Here is a 21387-nt window from a genome sequence, read left to right on the forward strand (position 1 = left end):
CGTATTTATTCGACTAATTTAAATTTTGCAAGTATTCAAGTGATTTAAATTTTGTAGGCATTTTCAAATAATTTAAATTGTTTTGGCATTCAATTTTATTTTTTTTAATTTTGTAGGTATTCAGATGTAATTTTTTGTATTAAAATGTAGGTCTTGAAAATCGAGAATGAAGAGCGGAATATACTTGCAGTGAGTGAACCAGGACGGACATGATTAAAACGTCCAAGTGGCTGTTCGTCTCTTCTCTCTCTCTCTCTCTCGCTCCTCCTTCCCTCCTCTACCTCAATATCATTCTCAGCTCTTTATTAAAGTTCCTAAACCGATCGCCACGTTTGGCGAATTATCACACAAGAACTCCAAACTTACGTCGCCAAGATCTTTCCTTTCCCCACACGTTGAAATATATATTTCGTTTCCCGCCGGATTTCTCTCTTCACAAGAATAAAATAAAAATAAATTTCAAACATATATTTTTATAAATTTTATGGTTGAAATTTTTTTGATCAATTTTCATAGTTTTTCATTTAGTTATACATAGTGATCAGTTTTAATTCAAGATAAATTTCAAGCGTGTAGAAGCTAATTTCTGAAATGTTTCGAATGAGTAAAAGTGAAAAAAAGAGTGAAATAACTACCTATAATACCCGGCGCTGCCCGGGTTTTATTCAGTTTCTGTGGGAGGATTGAAAAAGTGACAAACCATTACTAAGGCATATGCATGTCTGGAACGCATTGCTAGGAAACCACGGTAACCAAAGTGAACGTTCCGAAAGTGATTGTTGAGGCCCAAAAACCATTGTTGCCGACAGTTTTTTCGCTGATTTCGGGCATTTCCCTTGCTCTGACGAACTTTTGAAGTAGCCTATCGTTCAAGTTGGGTTCCATTTAGTATATAAGAAAAATTTATTGACGATCGAGAGATCTAAAATTGTAGATTTTTACTTCTATTACTGAGACGATTGAGAAAGCGACAAACCATTATACAGGAATAAACCATCATACTGGCAGCATTAAAGAAGTGACAAACCGTTGTAAAGGCATGTGCACGTCGAAAACGCATTGCGAGGAAACCACGGTAATCAAAGTAAACGTTCCGAAAGTGACTGTTGAGGCCCAGAAACCATTGTTGCCCGACGGTTTTTTCGCCCATTTCGGGTATTTGCCCAGCTCTGCCTGAACTTTTAAAGCATCCTACCGTTCAAGTCGGATCCCGTATAGTATATATGCAAAATTCTGTGATGATCGGTCTAAAATTGTAGATTTGTATGAAGAACAAACATACATAAAAGCATATACTTTTACAATTTATATATAAGATAATTATGAAATTATTTTTAGTATGTATAAAGCTATTTATAAAAAGTATTTCTGAAATTATTTCTACAATATATATTGTTTCCATTAATATTATGGATTTTCATCAATTTTATTCACTAATTCGGAAATATTTCCGAAACATCTAATTATCTTTATTATTTATTCATTATTATTATTATTCCAGTGTGCATTTCATGCCTTCTGGGGTTATTATAAAATAAATAAATTAGTTTGGGAAATATTTTTTCTTCCAATTATATAATTTCTTTTTCAATAATTATAATAATTATTAGTTTTTAATTCTAAATATTTACTACTCAAGGAATTTTTGCAAGCAATAATCATTTTTGGGGAATTTACATTTCTGACGAGTATGTCATGCTCATGGATATGTACTGCGGGTCACCTAAATGATCTGAACGTGTACCGCAGACAACGTAAGTGTTCTGCAACTGTGCCGCACGTTAGTCAAGTGATCTGTTAATGTGCAACGGGTCACTTAAGTGATCTAAGAATGTGTCGCGGGCTACTCTAGTGATGTGTAACCGCACCACGGGTCACTTAAATAACTGGAAATGTACTGCGGGTCATGTAAATGACCTGAAAATGCACCGCAGATCACTTGAGTGCTCTGCAACTGCGCCGCACGTTAATCAAGTGATATGTAAATGTGCCGCGGGTCACTTAAGTGACCTGGGCTTTTTCCACAGGTTACTCGAATAATTTGGAACTGCACAGTGGGTCATTCAAGTGATGTGGTTATGTGCCGCGTAGTTCGTTTTTATAAAATTAGGTTTAAGGTTCCCGAGCCACATTTGGTTCGTGGGCCATGGCTTGAGCATATACGATTTGAAATACAGTAAAATCTCCCAACAACGGACACTAACGGGACCGTGAAAATGTGGCCGCTATTGGGAGGTGGCCGTTATTGGGAGAGATAGTTTTATTTCTGCAAAAAAAAAGAACAACTAAAACTTGCGATGCACGTACATAGCATGTGAAATGACACTCCATTCTATAACTGATTACGATAGTTATATAGTTGATTATACTAAAATATATGAGTTTATATATTGATAACATTGTAATAACTAATCTATCTACAGCACTATTATGACATTCTAAAATTCAAGCTTGTAGTCCTCAGGTAGAACACAAGTGAGAAAAACTGATATGGAGACGAAGACGGAGTACCAGCAACAAGTGTGAAAACACACTCTTTAACTAGACCAGTGTTTCCCAAAGTGGGCGATATCTCCCTCTGAGGGCGATGGAATGATCCAGGGGGTAGTAGAAGCTATGGATTGAATATAGGATCCTATGAGTTGGCTTGAGTTGGGGGCGATAAGAACAAAAAAATGTTGTGGAAGGGGCACGATGGAAGAAAAAGTTTGGGGAATTATGAACTAGATTACTAGATCTTTCCAGGGCATTCCTGAGTCCAATCCAATAGCTGAAGACACAGGCGCTGACATACATCCCTCTGAAAAAATTAATACCCTTTACATTTCTATTCCTATTTGCGAGCACCATTTCATGTGAACCATCCCTTGGGCTAGAGCGTGGCGTGAACTTGCATATGCCTCTAGTTATTAACAGTGTTGACAACAGGTCTCTTCTGTTGTCCACTACATCATTTCTTCAAGATTTTCCCCCTCGCCACTGCCTTCAATACCAATCTAGCATTTGTACCCAAGATAAGAAAGCGTCCCCATAAAGTTCGGGGAGCGGGAAAACTCCCTTTACAATCAGCTTGAAAATTATTTTTCTTATAGTGATATATGTTATTTCCCCCCCGACTCCATGTCCAAAGTGGCCGTTGTTCGGAGGTTTCTTGTAATGTTAAGTCTATGGGTGTAGTTATATCATGTGGTGCCGTTACATATCACTCGAGTTCCCGTATTTTTCAGAATTTACGAAAAAAACTGTTCTCACACACACACACACACACACACACAGGGCAAAATGTCGGCGTCTTAAGTTAAATGTTTTTCATCCAAACTGACGGATACCTAAGACCTCTCCAAGGACCCGAGGTTAAGAACCGCTGTCTCAAACAAGCAGGCATTTTCGCCAAACGGACAACGGGACCCTGTAAAAATAACTCCGAAGGCCACACGTATCTCATGGGTCCATATGTTTACGACTTTCCCCGCTACAAAAACAAAATTTTTAGATCTTCGAAATGACAAAATTTCCAAACAACACAATATTCTAATACAAGGGTATTCATTGCTTTGCTTATGATTTGCGGTGGAAGCTTTTTGCGGTGGCCAGGCAATGAAAACAATTACATAGTTACAATAGAAATGTTTCAAGAAAACCTCAATGAAAAAAAAAAATTAATTGGTGAAATAATTTTTTTCAAAATTACTTTTTTAGAAAAAAAATTAGAACTAAAGAGAGAAATCATTTCAGAATAAATGGAAAAAAATGATTTCACAATTGTTGAAAAAAATAATTTCAAAATCATTGAAAGAGATAATTTCACAATCATTGAGAGAGATAATTTCACAATCACTGAAAGAGATAATTCCAGAACTATTGAAAGAGATAATTCCAGAACTATTGAAAGAGATAATTTCACAATCATTGAAAGAGATAATTTCACAATCATTGAAAGAGATAATTTCACAATCATTGAAAGAGATAATTTCACAATCATTGAAAGAGATAATTTCACAATCATTGAAAGAGATAATTTCACAATCATTGAAAGAGATAATTTCACAATCACTGAAAGAGATAATTTCACAATCATTGAAAGAGATAATTTCACAATCATTGAAAGAGATAATTTCACAATCACTGAAAGAGATAATTCCAGAACTATTGAAAGAGATAATTCCAGAACTATTGAAAGAGATAATTCCAGAACTATTGAAAGAGATAATTCCAGAACTATTGAAAGAGATAATTCCAGAACTATTGAAAGAGATAATTCCAGAACTATTGAAAGAGATAATTCCAGAACTATTGAAAGAGATAATTTCAGAGTTGTTCAGAGATAATTTCAGAATTACTCAATGAGATAATTTCAGAATTACTCAATGAGATAATTTCAGAATTACTCAATGAGATAATTTCAGAATTACTCAATGAGATAATTTCAGAATTACTCAATGAGATAATTTCAGAATTACTCAATGAGATAATTTCAGAATTACTCAATGAGATAATTTCAGAATTACTCAATGAGATAATTTCAGAATTACTCAATGAGATAATTTCAGAATTACTCAATGAGATAATTTCAGAATTACTCAATGAGATAATTTCAGAATTACTCAATGATATAATTTCAGAATCAATGAGAGGCATAACTTTATAATTAATGAGAAAAATAATCTTAGAGATATTGAAAGAAATAATTTCAGAATTGACGGAAAAAGTATTCCGCAATTCATGGTTAGTGAAAAAATATTTCGTAATTATGATAATTCATAATTAATGAAAAATATTTCCAGAATTATTGGAGATTTATATTTAACAAAGAAAATAGTTATACAGAATTTATGAAAATTTATTGATAAGAAAAATAATTTTGGGATTAATGAACTTAATTACAAATTCATATTTAATTCGAAAATTATTTCTCACAAAATACGAAAATTTATATTGCAATGAAAAAATAATAATCTCAGAATATACATAAAATTCTCAAACAATATAACCATCCCCCCCCCCCCCACCTTTGAATAAGAGCCCTGGAAGAGCCCACCCTTCAAAACAGCCCCCGTGTGCATTGGAAGTCCGCAGTATGACTTGTGGGCCCTTGGGGTTCAAAATCCCGCAGTGTCTGAAAGGTTCAAGGTTCCGCACACTTGTAGAGATTGTGGCGATTATAAATTGTATGAGTGGAAGTTGGCGCATTAACTTGGCTTCTTTCCGTGTAATTGTCCAGCAACCATAGCCAAAAACGAGGGGGAGGATAAGATGGGAAAAGTGAACAGGGTGGATAGGGACGCGGGAACCCGTCTGAAGGGGAAAGTGCAGGGGGGGGGGGATCGCTTATGGGGGGAACAGCCTGGGGGAAGTGGGGGGAGGAAAGAGATTTTCAGCTGAGCTTTTCCTCCTCCTCTTCTTGTTATAGAGCTCAGTTCTTGTTTTGCTCTATTTCAACAACCATCCCCACCACAATCCTCTCTCTCTCTCTCTCAATCTCACTGACAGTGTGTTGCTGGAAACTCCTCAACAGACCAATTCAACATTTCAACAAATTTTTTCCTCATACAAAAGTGCGGTCGTTTCCCGGAAATTCCATTCCTCACTCGGCTTGACCACTGTCCGTCAAAGACACCGGAAAAAACAACAAAAACAACTCGGGGGGAAATGAATAACAATTGACGAAGGCAACAGGTGAGTGTCGATATTAATTATTATTATTTTTAGTGATAATATTTTTGTTAAGAAATTTATTGGAAATATCGAGAACTAACTCTCTCCGCGCGCGCGGATAAGTTTTCGATTTTACGGGCGCTGAAGTTTGTCCGTCCGTCCGTCCGTTCGGTCCGCGCACCAAAAAACCGAAAACCAATCTATACTAGCCAATCATCGGCCGATAAGAATGGTATCGACCGTTTGGCGCTTAATAATCGGAAACTGATGCCAAATCATCGGAAAGGAAACTTCTGGCGAGCGCTCGATATAAAAACTAATGGAAAGTTTCATTTTTTTTTATATTTGCTCGTCTCCGATTCGATAGGAAGTTTTCTCGATTATTTTCCCCTGATCGAGAGCACCTCAGTGATGTATCCGAGGGTGCTCGATTTAGAATTCGATCTCTCCCCAATTATATTTATAGGAATTTTTTGTAAATGAAAAATATTCATTTTACAATCAATTTGTTGCTTATAAGAATCGTATCAACCGTTTGGCGCCCAATAATCGGAAAATGATGTATTGTTGAGAACTTTTATAACTTTTTGGGAGCTAATTATTTAATATTCCGGGGGTTCAAAACAACTGCGTGTCAGTTGTTATAATTTAGAATCTCAGATGTTGAAATTTAACATTTTCTTCTTCAAATTTCCAATTCTTTAACATGAGGTTACTATGCAGCCGGGTACTCCAGGACCCACTGTGTGATCTGTCTTTTCTCTCAACAAAACTGGAGAAACATTTTATTTGCTCATCTCCGATTCGATATGAAGTTTTCTCGATTATTTTCCTGATAGAGAGCACCACAGTGCTTACTGATGTATCCGAGGGTGCTCGATTTAGAGTTCAATCCTTCTATCAGTTGCGCTAAGAAACCAAATATCTAATTTTTTGTAAGAAATGAGAACTCCCATGTCATGCCGCGTGTACATTATATTCTGTGAAAATTTTATTTTGCGAGCTATATCTTCAAAAAAAATGAAATAAATAAGTTTAGATTTTTAAAAGTTATTAAAAACATTTTTTTTATCAATCAATTTGATAAGAACTGTATCGATTGCGTGGCGCATAATAATCGGAAACTGATGCCAAATCATCGGAAAGGCAAACTTCTGGCAAGCCCGATACAAAAACTGATAAAAGTTTGATTTTCTATTTGCTCATTTCCGATTCGATAGGAAGTTTTCTCGATTATTTTTCTGATCGGGGAGAGCACCGCAGTGCTCCGTGATGTATCCGAGTGTGCTCTATTTAGAGTTCAATCTCTCAATTTATTGAATAATGGCTTGTCTGACCAAATATCTATGGTTTTACGAGAAACTAGAATTCCCGCGTGTACGTTATATTCTGTGAAAATTATATTTTGCACGATGTGTATTCCCAAAAAATATTAAATTAATAAATAAAAATAAATTTAAAATTTAAAAAAAATCATCCAAAAATTTTTTATCAATCAACTTGTAATTGATAAGATTGTTGATATTGTACCGATTGTTTGGTGCACAATAATCTGAAACTTACCAACGGGGACTATCCTGTCAAAAGTTGTTATGGGCCTCTCCGGATAAACAGACGCTCTGGGGCGTGCACCAGTCACCATAATATAGAACAGAGATCTTCAACCTTTTTGCAGTCGCGAGCACCCCCTGTACCCATCATAAAATAAAGAGCACCCTTATGGCAAGTTTGAAACACGAATGCATGAGATCAGGATGATTTAAATCCTTGAATGCGATTATTTAGAAGATGTCCAATTGAAGCGTTGATCAAGTGCTCCTTAGCACGAAATCGGACACGAGCATTGAGCACTATGGGTACTCCAGGGAGCACCGTGGTGACCAACGAGCAACTGGTTGAAGATAGTTGATATAGAGTCTTCGACCTCATCAACATGGACCCACTATGCAGCTGGGACCCTCCAGGACGTGTAATGGTGGACCGGGCTTTAAAGACCTCTCTTTTCTTTTGAAAAACTGAATAAAATTTTCATTTTCTTATGCATCTTCGACTCCGTAGGATGTTTTTCCGATTCTTTTCTGATCGCGAGCACTGATGTATCCGAGAGTGCTCGATTTAGAGTTCAGTCCCTCAGTTTATTGCGTAAATGCATAAAAGTGTCTTTTTAGACCAATTTTAGACCATTACATTCTGTGAAAATTATATTTTGCAAGCTATATCTTCAAAAGATCAGCTATATCTCCAATCAATCTGTACGTGATAAGAATCGTATCAATTGGAGCACGGTCATCGGAAACTGCTAAATCACTGGGAAGAAAACTTGGCGTGGCCGGCTTGAAAAAAATTACGGTTCCCGGATGAGTAAATGCTCTGGGACTCCAACCAGAGCCAGAAACTATAATTTCGAGCAGGCATCTTCGACCCGTTGCTCGCGAGCACCACGATGGTCCCCGAAGTACCCAGAGTGCTCGATGCTCGTGGCCGATTTCGTGCTCACGAGCACTTGATCAACGTTCCACCTTGCACAAATTGTGCGTTCTAGGATTGGAAACATTCTGATTTCGTGCATCCGTATGTCCAACTTGCCGAAATGGGTGTTGTTCTTTCTAACAATGTATACATACAACGCTCGACTAGAAAAACGTTGAAGATCTCTGATTTAGAGTCTTGAATGAAATTAAATATTTTCCTTCGTCTGTCTCATTAACACGAAGCCGGTATGCACCTCGAGAATTGTCAGGGTGGGCCCAGCGCTGAAAAAAAACCTCTCAAAAAACTAGAAACCGAGTAAAATTTTATTTGCTCATCTAAGTCTTATACAGACAGGAAGTTTTTCTCTTGTCGCGAGCACCGCAGTGCTCAGAGATGCATCCAAGTGTGCTCTATGTTTCTGCTCGATTTCGTATGCGTCTCTTTTCAATTATATTTGTTGAATCGGTTCTCTCTCCTGTAAAAAGGGTATCAGAGTACATATTCAGGTTTTATGAAAAACGAGGACTCTATAATGTTCTGTAAAAATTATATTTTGCACGCTACCCTCCAACCATATTCCTAAAATAAATTTCAGTTTTAAAAAATATAACACAAAAACATTTTCTCAAATTTTTTGATCTTATCGAAAAAAATAATTATGGGCTCTCGGACCAATTAATGTTCTGGAGCCCCCAATAAAAGCCAGCCTCTATAATTTAGAATCTTGTATGCCAGTGCTTCCCAAACTTTTGTGACACACGGCTCCCTTGACATAGTCATAGTTCATCCTATTTTGTGTGTCTGGTTGTTCAGCCATAGTTCAGACTGAATAATCCAGTAAATATCCGCATCCATTAGGAATCACTTCAAAGCACTGAGAACAGGAACACACATCAGTATCCCCAGCATGCCACGACGCCCCTGATAAAGAGGTCAGCTACTCTCCTAGGAGCTGCGACGTATATGTTGAGAACCACTTTTGTATGCTGTTGAAATTGAACATCCCCCTCCCGCATAAAGTTTTAGCCTCATTAACATGAAGCTCACAATGAAGTTGGGCTCCCCTTCCCGGGCGTGACAGGTATGGGCTCAAGTGTTGATCCAGAGCTAAAGGTCATTATTTTTTTCTACAAAAAGTTAAATTTTGGATTAGCATTCATTTCCCATTAGTAATCTAAGATAACGATTCCCAAACTGTGGTGTGTAACTGGTGGGAGACTGGGTGGATCTGGTGCGTCTCGTTCAGGTGTGCGATGGACTATTAACCTTTTCAACGGCAATCCCGAGATATCTCGTCAAACTTGATCTGCTTTATTCCGGTCACCTCGAAATATCTCGGGTTCTTAACACGCTTTTATTCCCAACGTGGCAGTTATAATACGGATCAGGAAAACTTTTAAAAACCGCTTAAAGGGATAAAAGGCACACGAAAGTACCAAAGAAAGTGTAACATGTTAGAAAGCACTCTTCCTACTTTTTCCCCCACTATTACTTCCTACTACAAGTTTTCAAATTTATACGTACTACTTCTAGTGGTACAAAAATCTCGAAGACATTTCTAAAGATACGCGAGCCTAATACGCATGTCCAGGGATACACAAGCCTCGTCCAGATTTCTTGGGAGTACGCGCATTTTCTGAGGGCTAAGTAATACGCATGCCCATGATGTTCTTAAGATGGCCCTGCATGCCGTAGGTAAGAATCACTCTCATATCTAAGGGAAGGTAAGAAAATCCTGCGCATATCAAGAGAAACGCGTCTTTATGCATTTACAAAATTCACAAAGGGGTCTAATAATCCTTTTAAGAGCCCCGTTTCTCAACTTATGGTCCACGAACCAACTTATGGTGGTCCGTTGGGTTTGGAAATGGTGGAGAAACGCTGTCCTAGACGTTTCCAGAGGTGTACTCGAAGCATAGACGGTGTGCTACTGATCTAGGATTTCAACAGTAATGCTTTTTTGTTGATGGGTGAATGTTATCATCTTTAAATCTTCAATCTCTGTTGCCTTCACTCTGGCCCTAGGTCCTTGATCCTAGAGATAGATCACGAGAGGGGGCCGCGCTGATCACGTGGCAGGCCGGAATATGTTCCTTTCACAAAACTGTCAATGAAGGCAACAATTGCGCCAGAGTAAAGCCCTTTCTCTGTAAATTAAACGCACTAGAGCAATATACCAAAAATGTTCATTTATATAATTTCGTTATTTATAAGTTTATTTTATAATATAGTTTATGAAGAAGAAAATTGATTTATTTTTTACCTGTTTTTTTTCAATGGGATGGTATTATTGATTCTCGATTTATTTTAGCTTATTAGCTGCACGATACATTAAAGAATTCGTATTACGGTGATTTGATTTGGAATACAGTTGAATCCCGTTATAACGAACGAGACCGGAGAAATCATTTCGTTGTCACAAAATTTCGTTACAAAGGAATTCCAGGTTTTTCTCATTGTTCCTATTTAAACTTATCTGGGGGATTAGAAAAGTGTTCGTTTAAACGAGATTTTCGTTATACTGGTATTCGTTAAAACGGGATTCGACTGTATATGTGAGAGTTCGAAAAGTTTGAGAGACAAATTACATTGCAAGATCGGCTATTCGGTAGAAATTAATTTTTAAGAAACAACAACTTTTGCGTACTTTTGACGACAAGTTGATAAATAATATCTTGGATACTTGACTAGTGCCCGAAACTCAATACCTAGACAGGACTCAGGTACATGGTGATCTCGCACCATAAACCAATACAAATTAGGGCAGAGATGTTAAACGAATGATTTAGTCGGTGTCCTTTCAACCCTTTAATGTATGAATTTCATTACGTAATTTAAAACTTACCATGCACAATTATGTTTTTACCCCATTTTAGATTAAAAATTTAAAAAATAATCCGTAATTGAGTATTCTTCTAATGGCCGTTAAATGAAATGATTGATTATCAGTTGTATTGAAGATTCAAGGCCTAATACACCTAAATGTATCCAACACAGTACGTACCAAGTCTTTATGAAACATTTCTGTGAAATATCCATCCATAACCATAATTAAAGTGCTACCATCCGTTCAAATCAATTCAATTATTCCCGTATCCCGTTCAGTTAAATTACAGTATGGGTAATCTTGCTGTTAACTACTAACATAGATTTTAACGGTGATATAACAACGATTTGGTATCATCAGACATATTTATACGAAGAGGGCCGGATCAATCATTAAGCCAAATAAGCACGTGCTTAGGGCATCAGGAGAAAAGGGGAGCCCCCACAAATAAAGATCAAATAGGTGGTAAATTTTTTTTCCCAGCATCCAACCATCCAGTAAAAAATCCTAAAATGTTAAGGGCACTTGATTGAACAGTTGAAGAAAGGTTGAGAAGTGCAAAAGTGAAGAAGTTTAAAAAGTGCTAAAGATAAGAAAGGGCAAAGGAGTGGGCGGGGGGGGGGATCTAATGCCCCGGGTGCTGGACCAGGAAGGACGCCAAGTTTTTTTCACCCGTTTAAAATTACGGCGAGGGGGTGCTGAAATGTATACAGGTCCCCAAGTAACAGAGTAAATTTTCGTTTCTAGTTGCCACCCTGAGGGCGACACAAAAGCTGAGAAACTAAGTAAATTGCGAACAGGAACTTGGGTTAATACTCAGTTTTTTATTAAGAATTTACTGAATTTTCTATAAAGTAAGCTCTGAGCCGTCTCAACAGCATCATAGCCCCCTCCCCCGGGAAAGACAAAAAGTTTTCTGATACTCCACTGCCTATCTGGCCATTAGTACCCCTGCATGCAGGGGCAGTAAGCAATTTGCATGCTTACTCTCTCCAAAAATTTAACCAGATCAAATTGCTATGAGGTCCCTCCGGCCCTTGACGTTTCCGAGCCTGTGCCATCATAGGTCTCGAGCGAAATTATTTTTTTGACCCCCCCCCCCCCCAACTTAAAAATGCCTACTTACCAATTTACATACTTACTCTCGAAAATTGTAGACAGATCTAATTGTCATCTAGGCCCCGGGTCATGCATTAAGGTTAAAACTAGGGAGAATGGGGGGGCATCAAAATCATTTGAGTGCTTAAGGCCTTCATATCGGTTAATCCGGCCCTGTATATGAATATGTTTCATACATGTAATGATTTCTGGTCAAAATATATAGAATTATTACACACAGTCGATGCCGTTTATAACGTTCCATTTATAACGTTTTCCACTTAGTACGACCTATTTTCATGTTCTCAACTCTAATTAGTTCTCATTAAGATTTCCCGTTTAAAGCGTTTTCCCGTGACGTTTTTCTATGACATTTTTTCAAAAAACGGTGAAATCGGGATCCACCGTATTCATGAATTTGAAATTTGCAAAAAAAAAAATGCCTGCTTATTGCGAAAATTTTGCAATTCGAATGTCTGGCATGTACGTCATGGTTATTAATATATAGTTTTTAAGGTTAGTCTCTCTCTCTCTCTCTCTCCTATGTCGAGGATTTCGCTAGAATCAGGTTGGACTTGGACCGGTGAATTCTTAAAAGTGGTCCTTCCCTTCTCGTTCTTGTTGGAATACTAGTTAGGACAGGGAGCTCTCGGACATTTTGTGGCATCTCGGTGCTTGAAACATTTCACACTATAAATGCCTTGGTCTTTTATGACCCAAGTCCAACTCTTACAAAAACATACGAACTCTGAACGCTTCAGATGCAGAAAATTGATTGATAATTCTAGTTTTCAACGCATCATATTTGTTCTCTCGGGGAGGATTTACGCAACACATCGATGACGTACAAAAGTATATCGGAGCTCAATGTGGATATAATACAATGATATTTCGTTTCATCAACCAAGATTCCCGAAATCGCAAAATTAGACTGAATTTCATGAAGCCACAAATAGAGATTAACGCTACAAAAGAGAGGGATGGGGGGGGGGGAGGGGCCTCTAAAAGCAATTCGTGCCGATTCAGCCTCACCTGGAGGGTTCGAAATGCCAATGATTGAATTTTCCCAATAAATTCTTAAACCAGTCAACAACATATGTAATACTTTGATTATATGCCACAGCTATCTATAAACTGATAAAATTTCTATCTATAAACTGATAAAATTTCTATCTATAAACTGATAAAATTTCTATCTATAAACTGATAAAATTTCTATCTATAAACTGATAAAGATGCAGTCGATACCGCTTATAAGAATCATTCGGAATTTTTGTTGTCACTCTCTATAAGTACGGGACGGACCAATATCATAACATGGGAAAAATTCGTTTTTTGTTATCAGGACTTCAGTTCATGTTATCAATTTTTTTTTCTTATATTTTGAAGTTAAGATTGAACAAGACTAATTTTCCCCCCTATAAGTTATCTGCAAGATTATGTAGGAGGTCAGAAAGGTTCACAAGGACCACAAGCAGGTTGAGGAATACTGTCTTAGAGGATCTCAATTTACAAGAATGTTCTCGTATGTCCATTCTTGGTAAAAATAGTCACAACAATAGTTTTGAGAATTACATTATCAACAGCGCTTTGACAAATCAGGTAAAAACACAATTTCTTCACAGACTCCCTTGATCTTCTTTAATAGCTTCCTTGAGCTTAATTCCCACCCGTAGGTCCCCAGAATATTCCAGGACCACAAGCAGGTTGAGGAATACTGTCTTAGAGGATCTCAATTTACAAGAACGTTCTCGTATGTCCATTCTTGGTAAAAATAGTCACAACAATAGTTTTGAGAATTACATTATCAACAGCGCTTTGACAAATCAGGTAAAAACACAATTTCTTCACAGACTCCCTTGATCTCCTTTAATAGCTTCCCTTGAACTTAATTCCACAGAGTAATAATACTATAGAGTGCGCGCGAGGGGTTACAATGTGAAGCAAAGATCCGGAGTCACGTGACTCCGGTCGAAAGGCTGGTCAGGGAATCTCGCTGGCAATGCTTTCCTTATGGCTACTCGTATGACGATCTACACGTGCTGTCTTATTTTTGATTAGAATGGCCAACACTTGCGCAGCTTTCGGATGTTCTGAGCGGTTTAGGAAAGGGGGACCAGTATCCTTTCACAAGGGAATACTTTTTTGCTTATTCCTCTTCTTATAAATTAAAAATTGGAATATTAAATTGACGATGCAATGGATTTCTGACGTAATCTCAGTTTTTAACGACTCCATTTTTGATTTAATTCAATTAAAGTTCCAAGTTTTGGTAAAATTCAAATGCCATGAATCATTATTAAATGTTTTAATAGAATTTTTGGCAATAAATGATTGAAATTGTGAGTTTTATGAAGTTTTAACTGAAATATACGTCTCCGCAAGATTTGGCGAGATTTGGCGAGCTAGTGAGTTCATTCGAGTTTTGCTCAACTTGGAAGAAAATATGCTTTTCAGAAGGAGAAATTTATGAAAAATATTCTATTTAAATAGAATGTGAGGAAAACTTCCCCCCCCCCTCTAGACAATTGCAGTTTTGCATAAAAATGCATAACAACCTCTAAAAATAATAGTATTTTTACCCCTCTTCACACCTGAGATAAAACTATTACATAAAAGAAATTATTTTATTCATTAATTTGTGTTTGTGAAATTGCCTCTTCAAACAAGAAAATTAATTATTCAATTGATTTTTTGAGTCAATATCTGTACTAAGACCTGAAGTCATATATTGTGTACCTCAGATGTTATCTTGAAAAAGAATCATTCTAAAAACGATTTAATACCTTAAATTAAGATTAACATATGCATACTTTTGGAGCGAAGAGATTACATATGTCATATATATATATATATATGTAAATATTATGTTATATATATGAAATATTATATATATGAAATATTATATCCTAAAATATTATATATATATATATATATATATACACACTTTAAATTATTACATATATACTCTACATGGAATTTTAATTCTTATAATTTAGAGAAATTGATGATGAGATTCTGTAATTTTCTTGAGTAAAATATATTTTAATCCTGAAATATTATGTAAGTGTTTACAGTTTTGTGTGATGAGGTTATAAAAGGTTTTTCAGGAATGTTAGAAATGAAACTTTTTCTTATTGTTTGAATATTATTTCATGACTGAATATGGTATGAGTGTGGATGTGTTACATTACATAACATAATATGATGCGTTATAATTAATTATACATTAATTATGAGTATATAGAGTAATTGTAATGTTCTGGAAAGATATATTTTTGTTTTAATAACCCCTAGTATAAATAAATTTTCGAAATTAAAAGTGACAAAGTGAATGAAGAGAATATTTAAAAATATAAATGAATTAGGCTTTGCAACATATACGTTGTTCCGTTTTCCAATATTTGTTTATTTTATAGAATTTATTTTTTCAAATCTGATACTCCCTAAATATTTCACATAAAAATGAGTGAAATTCATTGAAAAAATGAAGGAAAGTTTTCATCAACTTGATCGAATTGAGTCAAATTTCGTTACAGCAACATCCTAGCTTCTGCGAAAATGCGCCAAATGTAATAGCGCAGAACCTGTTCTTTCCCCGACAATACTGCTCATCTTTTCTTCACGTTCGACAAGTTTTATGAATAGCGTGCGCGGTCTATTTATATCTTAAGTCTATGCTTAATTCCGACCCACGGACAAATCATGTAAAAACACAATTTCTTCCCAGACTCCCTTGATCTTCTTTAATAGCTTCCTTGAGCTTAATTCCCACCCGTTGGTCCCCAGAATATTCCAGGACCACAAGCAGGTTGAGGAATACTGTCTTAGAGGATCTCAATTTACAAGAATGTTCTCGTATGTCCATTCTTGGTAAAAATAGTCACAACAATGGTTTTGAGAATTACATTATCAACAGCGCTTTGACAAATCAGGTAAAAACACAATTTCTTCACAGACTCCCTTGATCTCCTTTAATAGCTTCCCTTGAACTTAATTCCGACCCACGGACAAATCATGTAAAAACACAATTTCTTCACAGACTCCCTTGATCTTCTTTAATAGCTTCCTTGAGCTTAATTCCCACCCGTTGGTCCCCAGAATATTCCAGGACCACAAGCAGGTTGAGGAATACTGTCTTAGAGGATCTCAATTTACAAGAATGTTCTCGTATGTCCATTCTTGGTAAAAATAGTCACAACAATGGTTTTGAGAATTACATTATCAACAGCGCTTTAACAAATCATGTAAAAACACAATTTCTTCACAGACTCCCTTGATCTCCTTTAATAGCTTCCCTTGAACTTAATTCCGACCCACGGGTCCCCAGAATATTCCAGGACCACGAGCAGGTTGAGGAATACTGTCTCAGAGGATCTCAATTTACAAGAATGCACTCGTATATTCATTCAAATAGCCGGAAAGAAAACCAAAAAAAAAAAAAAGGTTGAACGAACCCAAGAATTACATGTCATTCATTCAGTTATAAACTTTTAACCAATATAGAGAGGCATTTTTCTTCCCCCCTTACAACGTTATGACTCCGTTCAATGGAATTACACACGAGGGCGGACGTTCAACACACACACACACGTATGTATAATACACAAAAAAAAAAACGTTAAAGCTCTTCTCCGACGACGTATATTGGTCAAAGGTCATTTTCTTTTCGGCCATTAAAAAGTACGGTCATTACGTTCTTGAAAGGCCTGGAATAAAAAAACCAGCAATAATAATAATAGTAAAAAAAACTCTTCATATTATAGATGAATGAATGCCATATACCAGTTCCTCAACATGTCAAAAGGGTCACAAAAATATTCTCCATTACTCTTTTCTTTGAAAAACGGGGGGAAAAAGATGTGTTTTTCCTTTTAAAAAACAAAAATTATATTGCCAGCAACACGTGGTGTCAAAGGCATCCATTTGTCGAATGCCGGCCATTGAAGTAAAATAAAATATATTTTGGCACTTGTGATGAAAAGATGTGTTTTTTTGCCCCACACGCCGATACTTTAATATACATACACACGAGAGGCGGGTGAGTAAACAGCTGTATAACACCGGACCTGGTCGGTAAAATACTGGACCTAACGTCTTTTTATATGGACTTTTACTCTCCCTCTTTATATGCAAGTTTTTTATTTTTTTAAATATTATTCCTAAAAGCTTCGGCTCCCTGTGGTGTCTGTTTTTTACGCGGATACGCCCATGGGAACAACCGAAAAAAAATAAATAATAATAAAAAAATTGTATAAGAGATTCGTTGCGGGCATCAACCTTATGGGTAGATCCTTTTATTTAGAATATTTTGAATATTTTCTGAATATGATGGATATTTGAGGCATTTTTTGCATTTTTAGGAGTTTTATGGCATTTAATTTTTTTTTTTTGAAGTGTTTTAGTATATTTTTAATTGAACTATTTTATACGGTTATAACGAATGCATAAACTGTCAATTTAATTCAGTTTCCAACGAATATCAATTTATATAACGTAGTTTTCTAACCTTTTTTGCCTCATCGCCCCCTTCTACAGAATTTTTTTTTCTCCCACCGCCCCCCCCCAACACAATCTAACCCATAGAATGCTATGGTAGCTCTACCGCTCACTCGTAGCTTCTACCGTCCCCCTGGAACATTCCATCGTTTCCCAGGGGACATTAACACCCACGTTGGGAATCACTGATTTATGTCAAACTCAAGTATAACGATCTCAGTTGTAACGACACGTATCGTCTATAACGTCAATAATTGGTGGTCGGGACTGATTCCACCAGAGAATAAGGTTAATGGACCTAGCTTATAACGTCAATGAAAAGCAACTAACTCCGATATAACGACAAATTTTTGGTCATTTTTGTTTCCCGTTTCAGTGAAGCTTCCAAAAATTTTTTTCTCATCGGACTGACCATTACACAAAACATTTCCGCATTTTGTCCTTCCCGAATTTTTTCATTGTCCAATTTTTTTCACGAAGCTTGCTACTCTTCCTGATCTTTATTAGAATCAGGAATGCAGGTAATATATTTGCATAAAAATTTTAAACGAATATTACTATTGAATGTTCATCTCACATATTTGCCAAGTTTCATTTCTTTCCCGTGAAGTACATTTTAACAGACTTGTGTTGTTGTAGCACCTCATTTCTTGCGAAAGGGTCATTTATAACCAACATTCGGCAATTTCGCCGGCATTTGGCAACATATTTGGCGAGAATCGGTGATGTCCCGTATTAATTATCCAAATTTATCGTATGTTTCACGATCAAATATGGTCACCCCTGATCATAAAGAAATTAAATCAGAGTGTTTGATTGCCTCTGATTCTACTTTCGTACTTGAAAGGGCTTGAATACATCAATCTCGGTTGTAACGACACCTCAGTTATAAGGACTAAACATTGCGGGATCTTTGATGTCGTTATAAGCGGGTATGACTGTAAAATATATTTTGTCACTTGATGAAAAGATGTATTTTTTGTTTACACGCCGGTACTTTAACATATATACGAGGTGGGTGAGTAAACAGCTGTATAACACTGGACTTGGTCGAAAAATGCTGGACCTAACGCCTTTTTATGCACTTTTGCATAAAAATCTCCCTTTATGCAAGTTCTTATTCTATAAATATTATTACTAAAAGCTTGGGCTCCCTGTGGTGTCTGTTTTTACGCGGATACGCCCATGGGAACAACTAAAAAAGAAAAAAATATATAAGAGATTCGTTGCAGGCATCAAGCTTATGGGTAGATCCTTTTACTTATGTTGGAATATTTTTAATATTAGTCAAACTCGGTTATAACGACATCGAAGATCCCGCGAAATTTTGTCGGTTGGTGTCGTTACAACCGAGGTTTATGTTCCAAAGATATTTTTTTTGATGGAAATTTTCTGTAACATGCAATCAAATACTGTGCGTGAAATTGCTTTTTCATTATGATTAAGGTATTTGATTGTGGGAAACAATGCGGGAATTTTTTATCACAAATACGAGACAAGGCCAATTCTCGTTAAAAATTTTGCCAACTGGCGGCGAAATCGCCAATCATACCTTATATCTATTTCTTGGTGAGAAATGCAGTGCTACCGCGAGTCTGCGGTGATTTAAAATGCATTCCACCGAAGAAAAAGAAATAAAAGTTGAACACGATCATGTGTGCCCGTCTTAACAGCATCACAGGCCTCGGGCAAAGTGATTTTTCTGGGGCCCTCCCCCCATCCGGCTAGAAATACTTGCGACCCACAATTTACATACTCACTGTTGGGAATTTGACCAGATCTCATGATCACGAGGCCCTTTATGCACTTAAGGCCCCCGGACGACCCACCATGACCGCGTGGGCTCATGAGTTAAGACGGCACTGAACACAGCAAATTTGTGAGATTAATATTGATATTTATAGCGATAATTACCACGTAATGTAATCTATATAAATTATGCAAATTATCTTCAGCTCCGATTTGAGTAAGGATTATGAAAGCTTCGTTGAAAAGAAGAGGACTTTTGACATGAAAAACCGTCAAGGAGAGCAAAATTACGAAATGTTTCGGAAACGTGTCATATTATCATTCAAATTATGATAAATAATACGGAATAACGACAAAAAAAAAATGTGTCGTTATATACGAGGTCGATACGCTTATATTGTCGTTATAAGCAAGATTTTTAACATTATTGCTCTTGTAAATAATTGAGAACCACCAATTATTGACGTTATAACGGACGTCATAACGGTACCCACGAAAACTTTTTTTATAACCGAGCTCAACTGCATTATTTAAATGTGATGGATATTCGATTTTTTTTTTGCATTTTTTGGAGTTTTATGGCATTTTAAATTTAAAAAAAAAAAATTTTTTTTAGTATATATTTACTTTAAATTGAGTTGTTATATAATAGCTGTCCCGTGCCGTTGGCGTCGTCCCGTTGTCAAAGTCCGTCAAAATGTCTTTGTCATCAGCGGTCAAAAGTGAAGACTTGCGCCGTCGGAAACGCTGTCTGCATTAACGCCGGGTGGAGCGGGTTACGTTCCGGCGCGTTTCACCGTCGATGGAATATCAATTTTAAAGTTATCACCGCTAATGTTACTTCATAAACAAATGCACAAAATTGCTAATAAGAACATGTTATCAGTGTAGATAATTAATAATTTAAAATCAATATTATTAATTTTCGTATATATATATACACAGTACATATGTTCTAGTAATTTCCGTGCATTTTCCCACTTATAGAGCCTTCAAAAGTCAGGCGAAATGCCGCAAACATCCTTTTTTTTGCCTATTTTTCAAAATTTTTTCGATGTAAAAATTGCGTTTTGTGAATTTTTTGCAGCCGTGAGTTCCTATTACAACATTATTTTATGGATTTTAGAGGACAATTGCCGTGGAACTTGGATATTTTTAGCATTGGAAACTCCAAATTGCTCTTTTTTTAGAATCGTTTAGAAGGCGTTAGCGTTTGAGAGATAGAAAACTTGGTGTTGTTACTATAACTTATATACTTTCTATAACACAGTTTTTAAATAGCATGCACCATACCATAGGGTTCAAATTAAGATTGCAAGAGCTCTAATTAAAATAAATAAAATAACAGTCGAATCCCGTTTTAACGAATACCGATATAGCAGAAATCTCGTTTTGACGAACACTTTTCTAATCCGCCAGATGAGTTTACATAGGAACAATGCAAAAACCTGGAATTCCTTTATAACGAAGTGATTTCTACGGTCTCTTGAAGTTCGTTATAAAGGGATTCGACTGTACCATTTCAATTACAATTGAAGTTGCTCACTGATGTATTTGCAATGGAACTTTGCTTTGGCCGGATAGTGTTAGAGATGAATGTTTTCGTTTCTGATGAGTGAGAAACCCATGCATAAGGAAAAGCTGGGAATTAAACTGAAAGTTTTGTTTCCTCCAAATGTTTCACATAACATGTTTTGCTCATGCATTATACAACATTGTAGAAGGATAGATAGTCGGTGGATGCTCAAGAGGGGTCATCAGTTGATGTCGTGGCTCCTACAGGTTGAAAGCGATGACATGTCTCTTGCTAGGGTCCTTAACCCTTTCGCTTTCACTCACAAGTAAATTGGCAAGAAATCCGTATGTTCTCTATTTGACGAATCGGCAATAAATATTGTAACCTTGTTCTAACCTTACCGCACGGATCATTCTTTTCCTCACAACGATGATACTGGCACGAGCAGAGAATTTTTTTCCCTGAATATTCTGAAGGAAAATGGACTATACATACTGACGTCACAAGCGGAATGCGGAGGCCTTCTATCTCTAGGAGGTGCTGATTCATTCCACTAGCATTTGGACGCAAT

The 21387-nt window shown here is 36.5% G+C and overlaps 1 protein-coding gene across 2 annotated transcripts in view; it reads left to right on the forward strand.

Moving 5' to 3' along the window:
* Positions 1-5428: 5428 nt before the first annotated feature.
* LOC149066851 (homeobox protein cut-like) overlaps positions 5429-21387 on the forward strand; it is a 179534-nt gene continuing 163575 nt past the window's right edge. For both annotated transcript variants that reach the window (XM_089253180.1, XM_089253181.1), the window contains exon 1: positions 5429-5676. The gene's annotated coding sequence lies outside the window, so the exon portion shown is untranslated. The remainder of the gene's footprint in view (positions 5677-21387) is intronic.

The sequence above is a fragment of the Pholcus phalangioides genome, unplaced genomic scaffold (genome assembly GCF_987345545.1).
Source record: "Pholcus phalangioides strain wild (caught in Gottingen) unplaced genomic scaffold, Ppha-v1.0 ptg000032l_1, whole genome shotgun sequence".
Classification (NCBI taxonomy): Eukaryota; Metazoa; Arthropoda; class Arachnida; order Araneae; family Pholcidae; genus Pholcus; species Pholcus phalangioides.